Source organism: Xenopus laevis, chromosome 4L, assembly GCF_017654675.1.
Source record: "Xenopus laevis strain J_2021 chromosome 4L, Xenopus_laevis_v10.1, whole genome shotgun sequence".
Lineage (NCBI taxonomy): Eukaryota > Metazoa > Chordata > Amphibia > Anura > Pipidae > Xenopus > Xenopus laevis.
Window position 1 is genome coordinate 123,012,612 of NC_054377.1, and position 20,870 is coordinate 123,033,481.

A 20,870-nucleotide genomic window follows, 5' to 3' on the forward strand; every position below is an offset into this window, starting at 1 on the left:
CTTGATCCCTGCCGGTACCTTGTTTACGTTCTTTGGACTACGCACTTCCTTGTTGGCTTCCGCAGCAGAAAGCCGAAGCCCAAAAGGGCGCCGGTGAACACCAGAACCACAGGGTCCCCTTGTGCAACCAAAGGTACTGTTCACTACACAAGGTTCCTGTTTACGAGATTGTTACAGTTAGCTTGGGCCAATATGGAACCTTCCCAGGCTGCTGCTTCCTCGACTATGGAGGGGTTTTTCGACCATATGATGAAGCGTCTGGATAGCCAGAAGTCTCAGCAGGCGCATCTTGCTCAGGCATTGCAGCACATCATGTCCCGGCTTGAGTCTCTTCAGATTTCTGGCTCTGCTGCTCATTCTTCTCCACCTGCACCTGCAAAGGTCCCTAAAATTCCGGCTCCAGTTCATTTTGGAGGTAAACCGGATGCCTGCCAAGGGTTTCTTACTCAAGATCCAGTTTGATTTGGTACCTGATCAATTCACCACAGAGAGGTCTAAAGTTTTGTATATCATCGCCCTTCTACAGGGCAAGGCTCTTGCTTGGGCTTCTCTGTTACTGGATAGAGATGATCCTCTAGTTCATGACTCCATTGCCTTCCTTTCCACGTTCCATCAAGTTTTTGATGTCCTGGGTCGTAGGCTTAACGACTCTGACTGGCTCATGAAAATCACCCAAGGATCCAATACAGCCTCCGAATATGCCATACACTTCCGGACTGTGGCTGCAGAAGTATCCTGGAATAATGATGTACGTATTGCAGCTTTCTGGAGGGGGCTTCATGAGGATTCCTGGATTCCAGAGCGGCAGGAAATTTCATCGATAACTCCTTTGCTACATCCTGCGGTTTGAGCCCCATACCTCTCAAGATTCCTCTTTCTGCCCGGGCTGTGGATGCAGAGGAGATCTCCTTTCTGCTTATTGATTGTCCCAAAACTCCTATCATTTTTGGTTTTCCGTGGCTTCGGCTTCACAATCCTACCATTAGTCTACTGGAGAACTCAGGGCCTGGAGTCCGTATTGCCGGTCCAATTGCATTTCATCATCTGTGATTCCCGTGGCAACATCATCTCTGTTTTCGGCATCCAGTCCTCTTCTGCCTGTGGATGGAGTTTGAGGATGTTTTCGAAAAGAAAAATGCTGAGGTCTTACCACCGCATCGTCCCTATGATTGCCCTATTTATCTAGTCCCTGGCTCTGTTCCGCCTAGGGGAAGAACATATCCGTTATCCATCCCGGAGACCCAAGCCATAAAAGAATATATCCTGGAGAATTTGTCCAAAGGCTTCATCAGGAAATCTACTTCTCATGCCAGGGCTGATTTCTTTTTTGTCCAAAAGAAGGATGGTTCTCTTAGACCATGCATTGATTACAGAGCCTTGAACAACATTATGATAAAGAACCGCTACCCATTGCCTTTGATACCTGAGTTATTTGACAGGGTAAGGGGAGCCAAAGTCTTCACAAGGCTGGACTTACGTGGTGCATACAACCTCATTCGTATTCATCAGGGGGACGAGTGGAAGACGGCTTTCAACACCCGGGATGGCCATTATGAATAATTGGTCATGCTCTTTGGCTTGTGCAACCTACAAGACCTCATCATGTCCTTCGTGATTTCTTGCAGTCTTGTGTTATTGTCTATTTAGACGATATCTTAGTTTACTCCTCTTCAATGTCCGATCATCTTTTCCAATTGAAACAGATCCTGCTTAAGTTAAGGGAGAACTGTCTTTATGCCAAGCTTGAAAAATGTGAGTTTCATAAGACCACAATTTCGTTTTTGGGCTACATAATTTCTCCCTCTGGGTTTGAGGTGGATCCTGCGAAGGTCTCAGCCATCCTAGACTGGCCAACTCCAACGGGTCTGAAGGCCATTCAGCGCTTTCTAGGATTTGCTAATTTCTATTGCAAATTCATTAAGAACTTTTCTCAGACCGTGGCACCCATTTCGGCTCTCACGAAGAAGCCTTTTAGGACTTCCTGGACTCCTCAAGCACAAGAGGCATTCACTACACACAAGAAACTTTTTAGCTCGGCTCCTATTCTTCGCCATCCAGATCCTGCCAGGCCATTTATTCTGGAGGTTGATGCTTCTGAGGTAGGAGTTGGAGCTGTGTTGTCTCAACGAGCAGAATTCCAAGGAACTCTTCACCCTTGTGCTTTTTTCTCCCACAATCTTTCACCAGCAGAGAGAAATTATGCTGTTAAACTCGCACTAGAAGAGTGGCGGCATTTGCTTGAAGGGGCTAAGGAGCCTATTACTATTCTAACAGACCATAAGAACCTTGAATATATTTCTTCTGCCAGAAGACCTAATCCTCGTCAGGCCCGTTGGGCTTTGTTCTTCTCCAGGTTTAATTTTTTTCATCTCCTATCGGCCTGGTTCCAAGAATTCTAAAGCGGATGCCTTATCCAGACGTATGGTGCAGGAGGAGGGTGCTCCAATCCCACCCACCCCTATTATTGCCCCTGACTTGGTCTTGGCGCTTACCTCCCTGTCCTTGCCTGATTTGTCCAACCTGGAACACTCGCCTGATTGCCCCGCTGGGAGGTTATTTGTACCACAGTCAAGGGTGGCTCAAGTTCTCGAATGGGCTCACTCCTCTAAAATTTCCAGTCATCCTGGCATTAAGAAGACTCAGGAGTTTGTTTCGAGGTATTGCTGGTTAAAGATGTCAAGCTCTTTGTCATGGCCAGCACAGTCTGTGAACAACAAAAGAGTCCTCGCTCCTTAGCATGTGGTCTTCTTCAACCCTTACCCATTCCTACTCAACCCTGGTCACATGTGGCTATGGACTTTATTGTGGACTTGCCTAGATCTTCTGATATGACTACTATTTTAGTAGTGGTAGACAGATTCTCCAAGATGGCCCATTTTGTTCCTTTGAAGAAACTTCCCTTCACTGCTGGCTTGGCCCAAGTTTTCATCAAAGAGATTTTTCGTCTGCACAGTGTTCTTCAATCTATTGTATCTGACCGTGGGGTACAATTTGTATCCAAATTTTGGCGAGCTTTTTCTAAACATCTGGGCATCAAGCTAAATTTTTCTTTGGCCTATCATCCACAGAGCAATGGACAGACCGAGAGGACCAATCAGATACTTGAACAGTTCTTGCGTTGCTTTATCACTCAAAACCAAGACAATTGGGTTGAGCTCCTTCCCTAGGCTGAGTTTGCTCATAATAATCTGAAACATGATTCTTTGGGATGCTATCCTTTTTTCGCAGTGTTTGGCCAGAATCCGTCTGCTCTCCCTCCTGATGTTTTCAAGTCTGAGATACCTGGAGCTGATACTCTTCTTCGCGATTTTAAGGTCATCTAGTCTCAAGTCCACCAATCCCTCCTCAAAGCCTCTTCTTCTCAGAGGGCCGCTGCTGACAAACATCGTCGTTCCAGTCCCCTCTATCAAATCTGTGATTTAGTTTGGCTTTCCATGAAGCACATTAAGCTCCGCCTACCTTCTTCCAAGTTTGGTCCTCGCTTCGTGGGTCCCTTCAGGATCAAGGAGATAATTAACCCTGTTTCTATTCGTCTGGATCTGCCTTCTTCCATGAACATCTCAATTCATTTCACGTTTCTTTGGTCAAACCTTTTTTGAAATTTTTTTCGGTTGATCAACCCCCTCCTGCTCCTATTTTTCTTCATGATCATCAATTATTCGAAGTTCGAGAGATTCTGGATTCGATGAAAGTAAGAGTCAAGGTCAAATATTTGGTCCATTGGAAGGGTTTTGGCCCAGAAGAGAGATCTTGGGTGAGACCTGCAGATACTCATGCTCCTCAGCTAATCAAGACTTTTCACAAGAAGTTTCCAGAAAGTTTTGGGAGCCCCCGGAGGGTACTCCTGAAGGGGGGGTACTGTGAGATGCCCCGGGATATCTTTCCGTTCTCTTACCTCCCGGCGCGCCTCTTCTTGACTTGTGTGCAGGCACACACTTCCTGCTTTGCGCTCCACGCATTCTTGATGCTGGCGTCTTGACGCTCAGCGTCATGACGTCATGACGTCATTATGGCGCCAATTTTGAATATTCAGCACCTTTAAAAGTCCAGTCCTCCATTTTTAAAGCGCCCAAGCTGGCTTAAGTTTACTTGTTCCTGCTAAAGCGTTACTTTGTCTTTGGATATCCTGGTTTTGACCTTTGCTTGATTCTTCAACTACTGCCGTCTGACTAGAACTTTTGACTGACGTCTCTTCTTGAACCCTGACGGTACCTTGTTTACGTTCTTTGGGCTATGCACTTCCTTGTTGGCTTCCGCAGCAGAAAGCCCTGGGCCCCAAAAGGGTGTCGGTGAACACCGGAACCACAGGTTCCATCTGTGCAACCAAATGTACTGTTCACTACAGAAGGTTCCTGTTTACGAGATTGTTACACCTTCAGTGAGATCAGAATACTTCATCAGTATTATCCCACTTAGCTATATTGTGGTTTAGGGCTTTTTACTCAACAGCCTGACTGACAGAAAAAAATTGGATTTGTAAGAAATTACCACACTAAGCCAAACTAGGAATCAGATATAAAGGCAAAGACCACCCCCCCTTCCCCTGTACAAGTGCAAACTAAGATCTTTTCAGTGCTGCATATCTTGATATTGGATCTTCACAGAGCATCATGTAAGTCCAGCTCAACTCTCTTTACTTATTCTCATCTATGCCCTCCATCCATTTCCCCTCCGAGAAATGTAGAATGGCCAAATATAGGCATAAAGGGCCAAACTAGTTAGGGGTGTCCAGGGGGCCTGGGAATACCAGGAGTTACTCAGGTAGCCTGGCAGGCCAGTACAATATTGATTATCTTGGTGTATGGCCTAACTGGGCATAGTGTTGCATCACAACACATTGCAGGGTAATAGGACCAAATTCAAGGGAAACAAAATGGGCTTTTGTGGCTGTTTTTGCATTTTAAACCTTGCCCCCCCCCAATAATAAATGAGCTACTTGTTACGTACTAGCATGTGCTAATTGTTTCCATTTTTTATAAACCCTACTAACCAATGAACAGTTAGCTTTTACTGGTTTAGTGCAGTTAGAATTATTAGAACAAGCATCTGATTGGTTGTTCATTGTTACTATGCTCAAGTGCACTTTGGGATTGTTCCTATATATCCGCATGTTATATTCAAGATTTTAATCCCAGGAATGCCATGTTAAATATTGTGCCATCCAAAATTTACATTGCGTGTTTTTGCGAACATCTAAAACAATACTCACTTATTTTCTTGTGACTCACTTCTTGATCTGCTTAGTTCTCTTTTAAAAGGATTACATTCAGGGAGATTAAATCCCAGTGCTTTGAGGACTAAGAGGTTTGTTAGTATAACCAAGCATTAAAAGTAGGGACAAATGTCTTAAAGGGAACCTCTGTGCATCTTAATGTAGATACTGTCCAATGAGTATAACCAACTCGATGACTATCCCAAACTCTTCATTGCAAGGTGAGCAAATATTTATGTGAAATCTGTTTATCTGTTTAAGTCACCCGAACTGCTGAAACTAACACTATTTTATAGGGGAACTCTGAATTGCCACCTGAGTTTTTTCATGTAGCTGTATGTAGGTCTAGATTGTTAATGTTTAATAAGACAAGGAAATGTTCTTCATATTTTACAAATTTGTTCCAGAATTGATATAAAGCATTTAAAAAAAGCCAAACAATAGGCACATGCATTGTACATGATATATAAAATGACAGTGTAGTGTATTACATTTGGCAGGATAGCACTATTGCTTGGCAATCCTGTATATTGCAGTGGATCAGGGAAAATTGAGAATTATTGCAGGAGACACAAGCACTACAGACATGTAATATATAATACCGTTGAAATGTATTTGCTAGCTGTGACATTCAGAATATATGAACCAGAACCTGATATACATAGGTTAGTGGTAAACTAACAATTGTGGATGGTATGCATGACTGAGAGGAAATATGGTCATAAGATTGGTAGACCCAGTGTGCCCAGTGAGACCTGAACAGCTTCCTTTACAAACGCTTCAGCTGACTGTCTCTTAAGTGTATCATTCTGATATAGATTCTGAGATAACGCTAGTCGTTTTTATAGATATTCCCCAAATCAATAGTGTAAAGAGGCCCTAAGGCTCCCCAACTTAAAACATAAATGATTCTTTTATGCTTTTTTGCTATCACCCCTGCAGAAACGTGTGAACTTATCTAACCTTACTGCTGCATTGCACCAACACAAATAATTTCAGGAATAATTAGATTAATCTACTACAGACACCTCATGGCAACAAAGGATTGCGGTGCTGTTTTTTATGCTGTCTTTTAAGATGATTTAGGTTTTCTATCTATCATCTATCTATCTATCATCCATCTATCTATCTATCTATCTATCTATCTATCTATCTATCTATCTATCTATCATCTATCTATCTATCTATCTATCATCTATCTATCTATCTATCTATCTATCTATCTATCATCCATTATCTATCTATCTATCTATCTATCTATCTAATTATCTAAATATCATCTATCTAAATAGCATCTATCTATGTATTATCTATAGAGATGCACCGAATCCAGGATTCGGTTCCGGATTCGGCCAAGATTCGGTACATCCCTAATTATCTATCATCTATCTATTTATCTATCTATGTCTATCTAGATATCTATCTATCTATCTATCTATCTATCTATCTATCTATCTATCTACCATCTATCTATCTATCTATCTATCTATCTATCTATCTATCTATCTATCTATCTATCTATCTATCTATCTCCTATCGATATCTATCTATCTATCTATCTAATTATCTAAATAGCATCTATCTATGTATTATCTATAGAGATGCACCGAATCCAGGATTCTGTTCCGGATTCAGCCAAGATTTGGCCTTTTTCAGCAGGATACACATTTGGCCGAATCCAAGTACATGGCCGAACCAAATCGAAAAAATCACTGACTGAATTTTTATCATATAAACAAAGAAGTCAAGAATTATTTTTCTCTTTCCCCCTTTTTGCCTAACTTACATAAGCAAATTAGGGTTCAGATTTGGTTCGGTATTTGGAGTAATCTTTCACAAAGAGTTCAGGATCCGTCAAAATCTTAAAAAAGTGGATTTGGTACATCCCTAATTATCTATCATCTATTTATCCATCTATCTATTATCTATTTATCTATATATGTCTATCTAGATATCTATCTATCATCTATCTATCTATCTATCTATCTATCTATCTATCTATCTATCACCTATCGATATCTATCTATCATCTGTCTGTCTGTCTGTCTGTCTATCTATCTATCTATCTATCTATCTATCATCTGTCGATCTATATCTATCTATCTATCCATCTATCTATTATCTATTTATCTATATATGTCTATCTAGATATCTATCTATCATCTATCTATCTATCTATCTATCTATCTATCACCTATCGATATCTATCTATCATCTGTCTGTCTGTCTATCTATCTATCTATCTATCTATCTATCTATCTATCTATCTATCTATCTATCTATCTATCACCTATCGATATTTATCTATCATCTGTCTATCTATCTATCTATCTATCTATCTATCTATCTATCTATCTATCTATCTATCTATCTAATTATCTAAATAGCATCTATCTATGTATTATCTATAGAGATGCACCGAATCCAGGATTCTGTTCCGGATTCAGCCAAGATTTGGCCTTTTTCAGCAGGATACACATTTGGCCGAATCCAAGTACCTGGCCGAACCAAATCGAAAAAATCACTGACTGAATTTTTATCATATAAACAAAGAAGTCAAGAATTATTTTTCTCTTTCCCCCTTTTTGCCTAACTTACATAAGCAAATTAGGGTTCGGATTTGGTTCGGTATTTGGAGTAATCTTTCACAAAGAGTTCAGGATCCGTCAAAATCTTAAAAAAGTGGATTTGGTACATCCCTAATTATCTATCATCTATTTATCCATCTATCTATTATCTATTTATCTATATATGTCTATCTAGATATCTATCTATCATCTATCTATCTATCTATCTATCTATCTATCTATCTATCTATCTATCTATCTATCACCTATCGATATCTATCTATCATCTGTCTGTCTGTCTGTCTGTCTGTCTGTCTGTCTATCTATCTATCTATCGATCTATATCTATCTATCTATCTATCTATCTATCTATCACCTATCGATATTTATCTATCATCTGTCTATCTATCTATCTATCTATCTATCTATCTATCTATCTATCTATCATCTATCTATCATCTATCTATCTCTCTATCTCTCTATCTATCTATCTATCTATCTATCTATCTATCTATCTATCTATCTATCTATCTATCTATCTATCTATCAGCATGTCTGTCTATCTATCATCTAGCTAATACTCATCTATCTATCTATCTATCTATCTATCTATCTATCTATCTATCTATCTATCTATCATCTATCTATCTACAGAAAAGCCATTTAAGCAAATAATTGAAAATGTTTACAATTTATTTATGTATTCCCTGTAATAAAAAAAATACCTTAGACTAAAAACTCCAGGTCCCGAGAATTCTCTATAACATATTATAATAGATCCTATATGCATTTACCTTTTGTGTAAAGAAAGTCTCTATTAACATGTTTATCATCTCATTAACACAGAAGTAGAACAACTGACACCTTTTCCGACTTTCAGAGGAATTTTATTCAGCTTTCATAGCTTTTTCATTTTTATCTGACGGGTGCAAAAAGTCTTCCCTATAGTTGCTATACTGCTAAGACAGGGATTCTTAACCTATGTGTTGGGTCCCCCAAAAATAGGGTGGGTATATCTCCTTGGTCACATTTTTTAATGTGACTGTACTGCCTAGTAAAGAAAATAGTAATGACATTGATTTACAACATGCACGCTGCTGCGTATAACCTCTGCTTCTTACTCTAATTTTTAACAAAACGTTGCAGGCAGTGGAGGGGGCCTGGGTCAGCCCACCGTGTTTTCTCCCAGAATCCCTCCGGCCCAGACCAACTCTGTCCCTACAGTATAGCAGCTATATAAGGACTTCCACACCTCATCTTATAATATGATGTTCATCTCAACAGCAGCATAAAATGTCTCTGGAATGTGGGAAAAGGTGTCAGTTGTTCTGCTTGTCTGTGTGAATGAGATGTTAAACATGTTAATAAAGATTTCCTTACGTAAAGAATAAAAGGGACAAAGGCGCATTTTCCATGTAAGTGTAAAGGAAGGCTTCATCACTGTCATTTCTAAGCTGCATGCGGTGGGCTAATTTGACATGTGTTCTTGAAATTCATGTGTGTCGTGAGAAATTTACAGTAATTGCAGAGCTTATTCTTTTAGCCTCTCCTGCTACTTTTTGTTACTTGATCATAAAGAACATTTAAAATAACAAAGCCTCCCTCTCCTGCTTGTTGTCTTTACATACCATATAAATGCAGGCTTATCATGGTTTATTATATATATTGTGGCTCTGCAGTCATTACTGACCTATGGCTTTTGATTTCCTAAATTACTGTGGGGTGTAAAAAAGCAGCTGTTTTTGGGATGCTGTCAGTTGTAGCTCAACAAGAGCTGGACAGATACAGCCCAAGGGACACATTTTTAAAGTATATATAGGATCCATATTAGGGATGCACCGAATCCAAGATTCGGTTCGGGATTCGGCTTTTTTCAGCAGAATTCGGATTCGGACGAATCCTTCTATCCGGCCAAACCGAATCTGAATCCTAATTTGCATATGCAAATTAGGGGCAGGGAGGGAAATCGCGTGACTTTTTGTCACAAAACAAGGAAGTAAAAAATGTTTTCCCTTTCCCACCCCTAATTTGCATATGCAAATTAGGATTCGGATTCGGTTCGGTATTCGGCTGAATCCTTCATGAAGGATTCGGGGGTTCGGCCTAATCCAAAATAGTGGATTCAGTGCATCCCTAATCCATATCCAGAAACCCATTATCTAGAAAGCTTCAAATTACAGGATACCCATCTCACATAAACTCCACTATAAACAAGTAATTCTAGTTTTTACAAATGATTTCCTTTTTCTCTTTAAAATTAAAACAGTAGCTTGTACTTGATGGTTATTAAGCTGCATGAAGCCATATTAGTGTAAACACTGTTCTATTGGGTTTCTTTATGTTTCTTTACGTTTCTTTTTCTTGGATTTCTTTAAATTTAAAGGATTTTTAGCAAACTTCAAGTATGGAGATCCAAATTATGGAAAGATCCCTTATGTGGAAAACCCCAGTTTCCAAGCATTCCGGACATAGATCGTATTTTTACCTAGTGGCTGTCAATTCCATAAAAGTAGTTATTTCCGTAAAAAAAGCAGAAAAATCAAAAGGGTTTATCGTTTTTTTTCAGCAGGGAGTAGAAGGTATTTTGCTTGGCCAAGCAGTTCTGCTATGCTAGTCAATTTAATTCTAACACTATGGCTCTTGTATAGATAGGAAGGCTGCTTCAGTTCCATACTTCTGCCTGTCACTTTGCAGTAAGTGATTTGCACAGAATATCAACGGCAGGTAAAGCAAGTCCTCAAAGCTGCAACCAAAAAAAGCATTACAGAGGATGCAAGCAGAAATTCCTGGATGAGAGAACCCTATTTTAGTCGTACAAGCCATTGTGGCATGCCACCTTGACTTTTCTCTTGAAGAAGAAATGTTCATAATTCCCATTCTGAGCAACAGTGAGGCATTGATTCCAGCAGCTCTGCACAGTGTGGATGTTAAATTCACAATGGAGCGTGCATTTTCTTTGTTATTGCTGGCTGAGCACGACCTGGTGAATTTCTCTCCTCTTGAGAGTATAATGCCTTTGTATGGTTGCTATTGTGTGCCTGGCAGTGTTGAGCTGCTCGTGCACAAAAGGAGATAAGTGGAAGTTACAGTGCAAATGATACCTTTACAAAAGCCAAATAACAAACACATTTTCAGCCCCAGAACACATTGTCTAACCGCCTGCATGCTCATTTTGTTAAGCTAAGCTTGGCACATTGGATATAAATGAGAGAGAGGGCTAACGGGAAATTTGTTTGAAAATAATAAACAGCTTCCACAAAGGCTCAAAGTGGTGCATCTGAAACTGAAATTGTATCTGTCATGCCCTTGTGGTTTTATAAGAATAATGCAGGAGCAAATGACTGCCTGTTGGGATTCTCAATATAGAGTATGGTGTCCCTTAATGGTTTCGTTATTTGAATGTGTCTGAGATACTTTCTCTGTATTCACTCTAATTGCTGAGTATTCTGCCTCTGCACTTGTTAATGCAAACTCTTAATTGGGTATGATCTTGGATAAATGTTACTTGCTTGGCTCCCAAATGGACTCTCTATAGATACAGTATCTATTCTTCTTTTCAAATTGTTCATTTAAAGTCTAGTTTGGGTATGATATTGGATAAATTTTACTTGCTCTGCTCCCAAACTCATCCTCATAGATGTCTGTATTCCTCTTCTATTACTTGGGGATTCTTTTATGATGTCATTTTTATTTCTAAATTACAGTTTACACTGCAAATTATTCACTCTACTATATAAAATCCCATTCCTGAAATAGCAAGTGTATTTTTTTTTTTAGTTGTAACATGTGTGTAGGCAGCCATCTCAGATCATTTTGCCTGGTCATGTGCTTTCAGAAAGAGCCAGCACTTAACGATGGAACTGCTTTATGGCAGGCTGTTGCTTCTCCTACTCAATGTAACTGAATGTGTTGCAGTGGGACCTGGATTTTACTATTGAGTGTTGTTCTTAGATCTACCAGCTGATCTTGTTTTAGGGAGCTGCTATCTAGTTACCTTCCCGTTGTTCTGTTGTTAGGCTGCTGGGGGGGGGAAAGGTGATATCACTCAAATTTGCAGTACAGAAGTAACGAGTGACTGAAGTTTATCAGAGAAAAGTCAAATGACTGGGGGCTCCTGTAAAATTGACAAAATGTCTAACCCCATGTTCGATTTTCAAAATTAAATGTAAAAAAAAAAGTTTGCTCTTTTTAAAAATGGATTTCAGTGCAGCCATCTGATGGAGCAGCACTATTAACTTATGCATTTTGAAAAAACATGTTTTCCCATGACAGTATCCTTTTAAGAGATATATCTATATATATTTATAGCTGAGTATACGTCCACTCCAATTGTTGGTTCTGTTGTTGGATAAATGTTACTTGCTCAAAATCACTCACTCACTCAAACTCATTGCTGAATATTCATCATATCCAGTTGTTACTGCAAAGTCTTACTTTGGGTACATTGTGGGATGAATGTTACTTGCTCTGCTCTCAAACTAACCTTGAATACTCTTCCTCTACAGTTGCTACTTCCATGTCTTATTTGGGTATTTTATGGAATAGATGTCCCTTATACTAGTTTCTGACTTACATTTATAGTTATTATTATTGATAATAATCAGAGTTGGACTGGGAAAGCCGACCTACACCCGTTCCCTGTTGGAAACACCATACACTCTGCTTTAAATCGCGGCTTCAAAAGAAAGAAGTTAAATGTACATGTGGCTGGCGGAGGGTTGCAACGGCTTGGGCCCCTTAGGGATGTGGGTGCCCCTAAAGCAGCAACCCTGGTGGGCCCAGGACATCCCAGTCCGACCCTGATAATAATTGCCTTTTTATATAGCATTAAAATATTAGTTGCATAGTCTTCCTCACAAAGTGGTTGTTTAGGATGGGTAGGGATATTATTCTGGAACTCCTTGTTCATCTTTATTTTCAATCACTCATAAGGCTGCAGTCATCTGCTATGAAATTCATGTTGTGTTTATAGAAGATATTGCAATTTTGGGCACAAATATATTTGTGGTTAAGGCTTACTTGCTTATTTTTAGGATCAACATGGTTTAAATCCCAGGCGCAAATTATCAAAAGTGACTTTTGCAGAATTCAGTCTGATCCTATAGTAATGCACAATGCATTTGGCAACATTCCCCTTGTAATGAACACATCAAAGCATTCCAAGTGCTGAGTTTTGTGGTTGTTGCATAGAAAATAGTTAACTCTCCATGCATTCCTGGGAGATTATCCCATACCTGAGCGCAGTTAATAAAGTCCTCACTGCATTACATTGGAGCAGTCAGTAAGCCACAGAGGTGAAGAGCAACATTTTTTTTGACAAGGACAATTAATATAATAGTAAATAATGCATAAGAAATAACATTGTTTTATTATACCATATTTATTTAAAGTGCTAACATGGGGTTCAACACGTAGAAAGAATGGCCCTAGAACTCTTGCCCAGAGACCCAGTAACCCCTGTTCTACCCAGTGATGGAAATGTAAGGACAGGAATCAGAAAGCACCTTGTGTGTATAGTAGGACTTTACCTGTAAACTTGCCAGTTTTATTGTAGGGTTTTAGATTAGGTCCGGTGTTGTCATATGGAAAAAATGGCATATTGCTGTGAACCCCTGGGATGGAAGTGCATAGATAAAAGTATAATGGTGTATAGGATTGTGCAACAACTTTTGGATGTTTTCAGTATATATAATAAGTAAGTCTGCAACTTCCAGCTCACTTTGGGAGTACTAGTTTAGCAACAGCTGGAGGCCTGCAAGGTGGTCATTCCAGATTTATGTAATACTCTTTCCCCATTGATGGGGGATCTTGTGATCTTGCATTGCCCTACCTCTTGCTACCTTGCTAAACGTCATCATTCTTTTTCTAACACAAACTGAAGGGAAGTGGAAGGATAAATGTGTGAACCTTTTACTTAAAGCAAATCAATTCAGTACAAATGGGATTAGTAACATGTTCATGCTGTACTTCTTAAAGTTACAAGTGCTCCGCCTCCCTGGAGTATCATTGCAACCACGCCCTTGTCCATAACCCCTCCCACTGCCATAATAGCCACACCTCTGGCATCATAATAACAATTCTTTCTCTCTCCTTTCTAAAATGATCAATTTAATTTATGATCCCATGTTTCATTTATAATCTAATTGTCATATTTATAAAGTTTAGTGAATAGATTATTAATAGCAAATAAAGGGAGTTTTTTTTAAAAAACAAAAAAAAATAAAGATGAATCCTGTAATTCCATAAGAACCCCACACACAAAGAAGATAATACTAGTTAATGTAAAGAACTGTTAAATACCTTGTTAATATGCCAAAACCCACAGATAATTAAGGTGTAGTTCACCTTTAAGTTAAAGGCGTTGTTCACCTTCCAACACTTTTTGTAGTTCAGTTGTTTTCAGTTCACCAGAAATAAAGACTTTTTCAAATACTGTTTCATTTCTGTTGGACCTATTTTACTAATATTGAAGCTTAAAGTTTCATTTTTCACCTTACGAATCAGCTCGGGGGGTCACCAACTCTGCAAACTGCTCTCAGTTAATATATAAGTTGATAGATTTCTTTTATTTTCTGAGTTTCATTAAAGGCATGTTAGAATTGATACAATAGTTGCTAATACTCCAGAGATGCTGCTGTGAAATGTATCAACTAATGTAGCAAAATTGTAACAGTTCCAAACCTTTACCTGTATTACTGAGCTGCCAGACCGAAACACCCTAGAAAGGAACATTGAACATTAAACATCAGTTTCAGAAAAACAGTAAAAAATAAAACGTGGAGAGCAACTGAAAAAAGTCTTTATTTCTGGTGAATGATCTGAAATGAACTGAACTGAAAAAAAGTTTTGGAAGGTGAACAACCCATTTAACCTTTAAGAAGTCTTTATGATGGCACCAGTTGAAGTGTCAGCATGCCCTAAGGGGAAAAATGCACCCCATAGTGCTCAGTCAAGAACCAATTTTACCCAGGGTCATTCTGTGCTATGCACCTCACATTAGAGTCCTGCAGCGGGTCGGGTACCTGACGGTTACCCGGAAAAACCTGCGGTACCCTGAAGGTTGCAGGTAGAAGTTTTTGGAGTGGGTATAGACGCGGGTCGGCGGTTCTCTGGGTTTACGGGTCGTGGGCCTGCTCAATAGCGACTTTTACTCCTTCTTTTCTGATCACGCCTACGGCTAATGATGTCACTTCCGGTTTACAATGACAGCACTTCCTGTTATACTCCTTTTTTCCCTGATCACACCTACTTCTAATGATGTCACGCCCGGTTTACAATGACAGCACTTCCTGTTTCTTGATGGTCAGCGGATCGAGTTGCGGATAAGGTACTTGTGGGTCGGGTAGCGGGTCCAATCGAGTGTGTGGGTTATAAATAAATACATAAATACATTACATTCAAGGTTGTGTTCAGTAACTAGATATTACTTGGCCCCACAGTAAATAATTTTTCAGACCCCCAAAAATTTAGAGGTTGAGCATTTATATTATTATTTATTGGAATTGTATATGATTAAGGACCTAGTGGGGCCCCTGTTCCTTCTGGCCCCCCTGCAGCCACAGGGTCTGCTTCCTCTATGGTTACACACCTGATTATATTCTATGTGTTGAGAGACAAGATGAAGGATTTTTTACATATCAAAGATTTTAGCTATCTTTATAATAAGACATTCCCACCACAGTAGTCTGAGATCCCACCCCCAATCCATTTTAAACAAGTAATTAACCAAGACAATGTGATGAACCTATATAAGTGGTATAGGCACTGGGAAAGTTCTGGATACAGCAGAGGATTTAAACAAGGCAAGCAGTTTGAGAGAAGTAATATCAATTTAGCAGGGGAAGAGAAACTTGTTTTTCTTACTTTAATACAAAGACCCCCTGGCGATCGCTAATCACTTGGCTTTGTAGTTTGAGATTGTTCCTGTCTATTTATATAGCAAATTATCCCGAGCATCTCCAGAACTGACAATATAAAAACACACTAAACAGACAAACGGAACCGCTTCATTGGCTTCAATGTTTACACGAAGTTATCAAATCTGGAATTATGCCCATGCATTCTGAATCATAATCAGAAAGTCTAGTCTTTTATGGGTATGAGTTATCCTCTTGCATCTTTTATACTGGGTCTGATTTGTAATTCATAGCTGAATGTTTGCCACTCAATATACTAGTCATTTCATTTGTGGGCTCTACTTGGCATCTCACAAGGTTCATTAAATAATAAAAATGGTGTTTTTGTCATGAGGCAAGGTGAGAACCATTCCTCTGGCAGCACTTTAGGGCAGAGACACACGGTCAGATTCGGGAGATTAGTCGTCCGGCGACAAATCTCCTCTTCTTCGGGGAGCGCTTTGCAACTTTGGCCGACTTCAGAAACGTAGCTCTCCGAGTGCCATCCCGCCAGGCAGTTTGGGGAGATTTGTCGCTCCGAAGAAGAGGAGATTTGAATCTGAGCATGTGTCTCTGCCCTTACCAAAGGCAGAAAATAGTCATCTCTAGTAACTTTAAAGGAACGGTTCATCTTCTTGGGATATTCCTTATTTTTGAGGTAGGATGTGCCATTGCTTTATAGTGGGCCATCACTTCATTTAGTGGCCCGCACTGTGTATGGCTGTGCTGGACACCTTGTCATGTCCCAAATGTACATTTCAGTGAGCGCTGGGGTGCTGTGTCAGAGGCAACTGCAATGCAGACAGTGACTTGCACTTGCAGGACTAGCTTGCTCACATAGATGATGAACTTTAAATCCATGTCAGGGTTCCTTGGAAAGCTAAATATGTCTGGGGTGTGTGTGGGAGGGGGGGGGTGAAAAATACCCCACAATCTGCTCTTACAGAGGATTCTGTGAACACAATGAGATCCTGCTTGCAGACATTAAACATTAGCTATGAATAGGAACTAAATGAATACTGGGCACTTTATACTTTACTCAGGACATTTCCTGTCCAGTCGGGCCCCTCTGAGTAGGGGCAAGTGCAGATACCCTTTCTCTGCCCTGCCCTAAAACCTCTCCACCTAAGGAATCACAATTGAACTAATTTGCGCCTGTGGTTTCTTTGTCAGTGAAAGTCAGTATCTCCTTTGTCCCTATTAGCTGCTTGAGGTATCACACAGCCTGCTTACGGAATATAATTATTGCTTTGCCTCTCCAGTGGATTTGGGATGCTGAGCTGAGCGCAGCGAGGGGAAAGATGATTTATCTTCATTTTTTCTATGCTTCTCTGACCTTCAGGCTGAATTTCTCTTGCCTATTACTAGGCAGCCTCTGCCTGGGGATCCATGACACCTTAGCCCAGAGAGGTGGTGAGCAATTTGTAACTGGTTACGTTCCAGAGTCATTATAAATGGCTTTGTTCTGTAGTTGATTCAAACTCTGCTATCAAACAAATGATAAATAAAACATATCACTTAAATCCTACATCTCGTTGCTTCGTATGTATGCAGTAATCCAGTTACCCGGAGAACACGATGAGCCTTGCAGAGACACACGGTCAGATTCGGGGAGAATCCTGCCGGCTAGAATGAAAATTGCCAGCGGGATGGCACTCAGAGCACTTTGTTTTCCGAAGTCGCCCGAAGTTGCCTCATGAGGAAAATTAGGGCGACTTTGGATAACGAAGCGCTCTGATTGCCATCCCGACTTCCATTCTAGCCGGCCAAAAGGCAGGGGAAGGCAGTTCGGGGAGAGTAGTCTCCCCGAAGAAGAGGAGATTTGTCGCTGGGCGACTAATCTCCCCGAATTTGACCGTGTGTCTCTGTACTCTGTACTCTGCATTTTGCTCTCTGGGTAAGGGGGTTATCAGATTTGTAACCATATGCAGCCACCATGGGAGTCTGCAACCTGTTGAGAGGCTCTTACAACTAAAGCAGATATATACCAAAATGTAGCAGCCTTAAACTGTGAATACTGATCTATGTTTTTGTGGTTGTAAAATCTAACCTCCCCCAAAAATTAATTGATTTAAAATCTTTTGAATGCTTTTACGTTAATTTTCATTTCAGTGGTTTCTGAGATTTTAGCAGTTTTATACAGTTTAAGATGATTTCCATCTGCGAGTCAGGAAGGAATTTTTGAACCATTTTAGGCAAATTGCAGAGGATTCAGATGTGTTTTTCCATCCTCTGGATCAGCTAGTAGTTAGGCAGGCTTTATATAGACAGAAACGGTAGCTTAGTATCTCCCCAACTTATTTTCTGCTGATTCATAGCACATGCTCTGGGCTGCTGTCAGTTACCTGAGCTTAGGGACCAACTCACAATATAGTGTGTATATATAGATTATAAATGTGACAATACAGGGCTGATCCTAGAAATATATAAGGATGTTTTTTCTTTAATTGTCACCATTACTTCTTCTTAAGCCAACCATGAGCTGCTTCTGAAAATTCCGGTCTCTTTAAGGTGATGTTTAAAATAAACTATGATGTTTATTTAAGTGACTGAGCTAAATATAAAATATTGTCCAAAAGATCTTGGTGTAATAGAACCTACTCTAAGGTACTGTAGTCACACACAAACCAAAGGCACACATACTGAGTATTTTTTACCGTAATTTACTTTTCCTTTAGTCCCTTCCTCAGCACAATGAGATTTATTCTGTCTTTCCTGTATGTAGGAATATGAAGTGAAGAAAAACAATGAAAAAGGGTTAATTGACAATGCCCACCCTTAAATAGCATCCACCAATCTTAAACTGACCATAGACGTGCAGATATACTTGTAATATCGGACGAACGATCGTTCTGTGCCATCTCCCATCCTGCCACTAACCATTCCGATCGAATAAAGTAGTAAAAGAACAGATCAGATGATTTTCTGATTTTCGGCTCTTGTGTGTTACTAGACAGGACTAAAGTTATTTATTGTGTGTTAGCAACATGCACAAACATGACAAAGAGCACAGGCCAATGGGTGGTTCTTTAAGTGGCCAAAATGGAGAAAAAGTTGTATGTAATTCAGAGCTGTCAACTCCCCCGATTTTTCCAGAAGTTACCAGATATTCAGCTCATTCCCCTGGTCTCACAACCAGGAAAAATGTTCAAGTCTTCCCGGCAAGTCTTCAACAAAAGTTGACAGCTCTGTGTAATTGCAGCGACAATTTGCAACCTCTTAGTAAATGATACTCTACTCCTTATACCACACAAAACACTGTACATAATTAGATATAATGCTTTATATCTGTTTACCTTTGTCTGCTTAAGCACAAGACATATGATACGCTGAGCCGGGAACTGTACACTTGAAAGTATTTGTTTAAGTAATATATTCTAAGGTGGAGTGTATCTGATAGACAAATCCTCTGTTTTGCAGTACCCCGGCCATTGTTGGAGGCCGTGTCATGCCCTTATTTATCTGTGATCTCTCTCCATCTTTAATGCTGTCTTTCCTGTGACAAAAAGATGAACTCTCTTTGGGGACTGGCACGCGAAACCTGTGAGGCAGCAGAGATGGCAGCAGCTTGATTCAAAGACAAGGTTAAGAGGTGGATCTTGGGCAGTGTGCCTGGAATACTAATGCACCTTTTTTGCTGCACTGTCACTGCATATAGAAAGATGCAGACCTTTTAAGGGATTAGCTCCTGGCTGGTGGTGCTTTAAAGATTTTAGGACCAAGAAGGGTTGCATTTTATCCAGTCTGTGCACCGGACATAGGGCATCATGCACAAGAGTTTCACAAAACAAATTTTTGTAGATATATATAGGTATTCAGCAGACACAACTTCCTAGTCTCTTTTTTTCACAAAGCTTTGAACTGTACACTTCGTATACAGGTATGAAACCAGTTATGCAGAATGCTCGGGACCTGGGGTTTTCTGGATAATGGATCTTTCTGTAATTTGTACCTTCATACCTTAAAGCTGGCCATGGATGTGCAGATTATAGCCCATATCGGACAAACAATTGTCCGTCCCAATTTTCCGACATGCAACTAACCATTCAGATAAAAATAAAGTAGGAAAAAGAACAAATCACGCAATGCTCGTCTCATTAAAGGGATACTGTCATGGGAAAACATGTTTTTTTCAAAACGCATCAGTTAATAGTGCTGCTCCTGCAGAATTCTGCACTGAAATCCATTCTCAAAAGAGCAAACAGATTTTTTTTTATTCAATTTTGAAATCTGACATGGGGCTAGACATTTTGTCAATTTCCCAGCTGCACCATTCATGTGACTTGTGCCTGCACTTTAGGATGGAACTTCTGGCAGGCTGTTATCTCTCCTACTTAATGTAACTGAATCAGTCTCAGTGGGACTTGGCTTTTACTATAAAGTGCTGTTGTTAGATCTACCATGCAGCTGTTATCTTGTGTTAAGGTGGCCATACACGGGCCGACAAAAGCTGCTGACAGACCGTGTCGGCAGCTTATTGGCCCGTGTATGGGGCCTGCCGACTGGCTTCCCCGATCTGCCCGTAAATCGGCCAGATGTCGATCGGACGGGACTAAAAATCCCGTCGGATCGCAGGCGCATCTGTTTGCATTCCGACCGCCAGTTACAAATCGTTAGGATCCATCAGCCCGATATTGCCCACCTCTGTGTATGGCCACCTTTCGAATTTTTCTAGGGTAGTTTCACTAAAAACTCAAATTTTTCATGACTTATTATGGCCAGGAGCTGCTAAAAGCCAGAATCCGAAAATACTTCAGCTAAAACCTGTCTTGGTCATGTAGAAGTCAATGGCAGAGGTCCTTTGAACATTTGAAGATTTTTTTGCCTTCATGATTTTTGGTATGTTTTACAGTGGTTTTCACTCACAGTAGTTCCTGTGGTCAGAAGCAATGGACTGCAGCCAGGTTACCTATTGAGTTATTATTGAGTTAACTCAAGCAGCTTTATACTTTGCATCCACGTGTTGTCTTTATTTGCCTCTATTCTATATATTTTCTTTCTTCTTTTTTGTCTTTCCATGGTTTTACCTTTTTTGAGAGAGAGAGAGAGAGAGAGAGAGAGAGAGAGAGAGAGAGAGAGAGAGAGGTTGCCCAGAAGTTACCAAAAACCCTCCACTAAATGTAATGCAGGGAAAAAGCTTTCATACAGAAGCTATTAGTATATCCCTGCTGAACACCTAGAATTATCTCTCAAAAA

At 40.1% G+C, this 20,870-nt stretch overlaps 1 protein-coding gene across 1 annotated transcript in view; it reads left to right on the plus strand.

Moving 5' to 3' along the window:
* atp2b4.L (ATPase, Ca++ transporting, plasma membrane 4 L homeolog) overlaps window positions 1–20,870 on the plus strand; it is a gene marked incomplete at its 5' end in the record, with an annotated part of 179,901 nt that overhangs the window by 24,535 nt on the left and 134,496 nt on the right.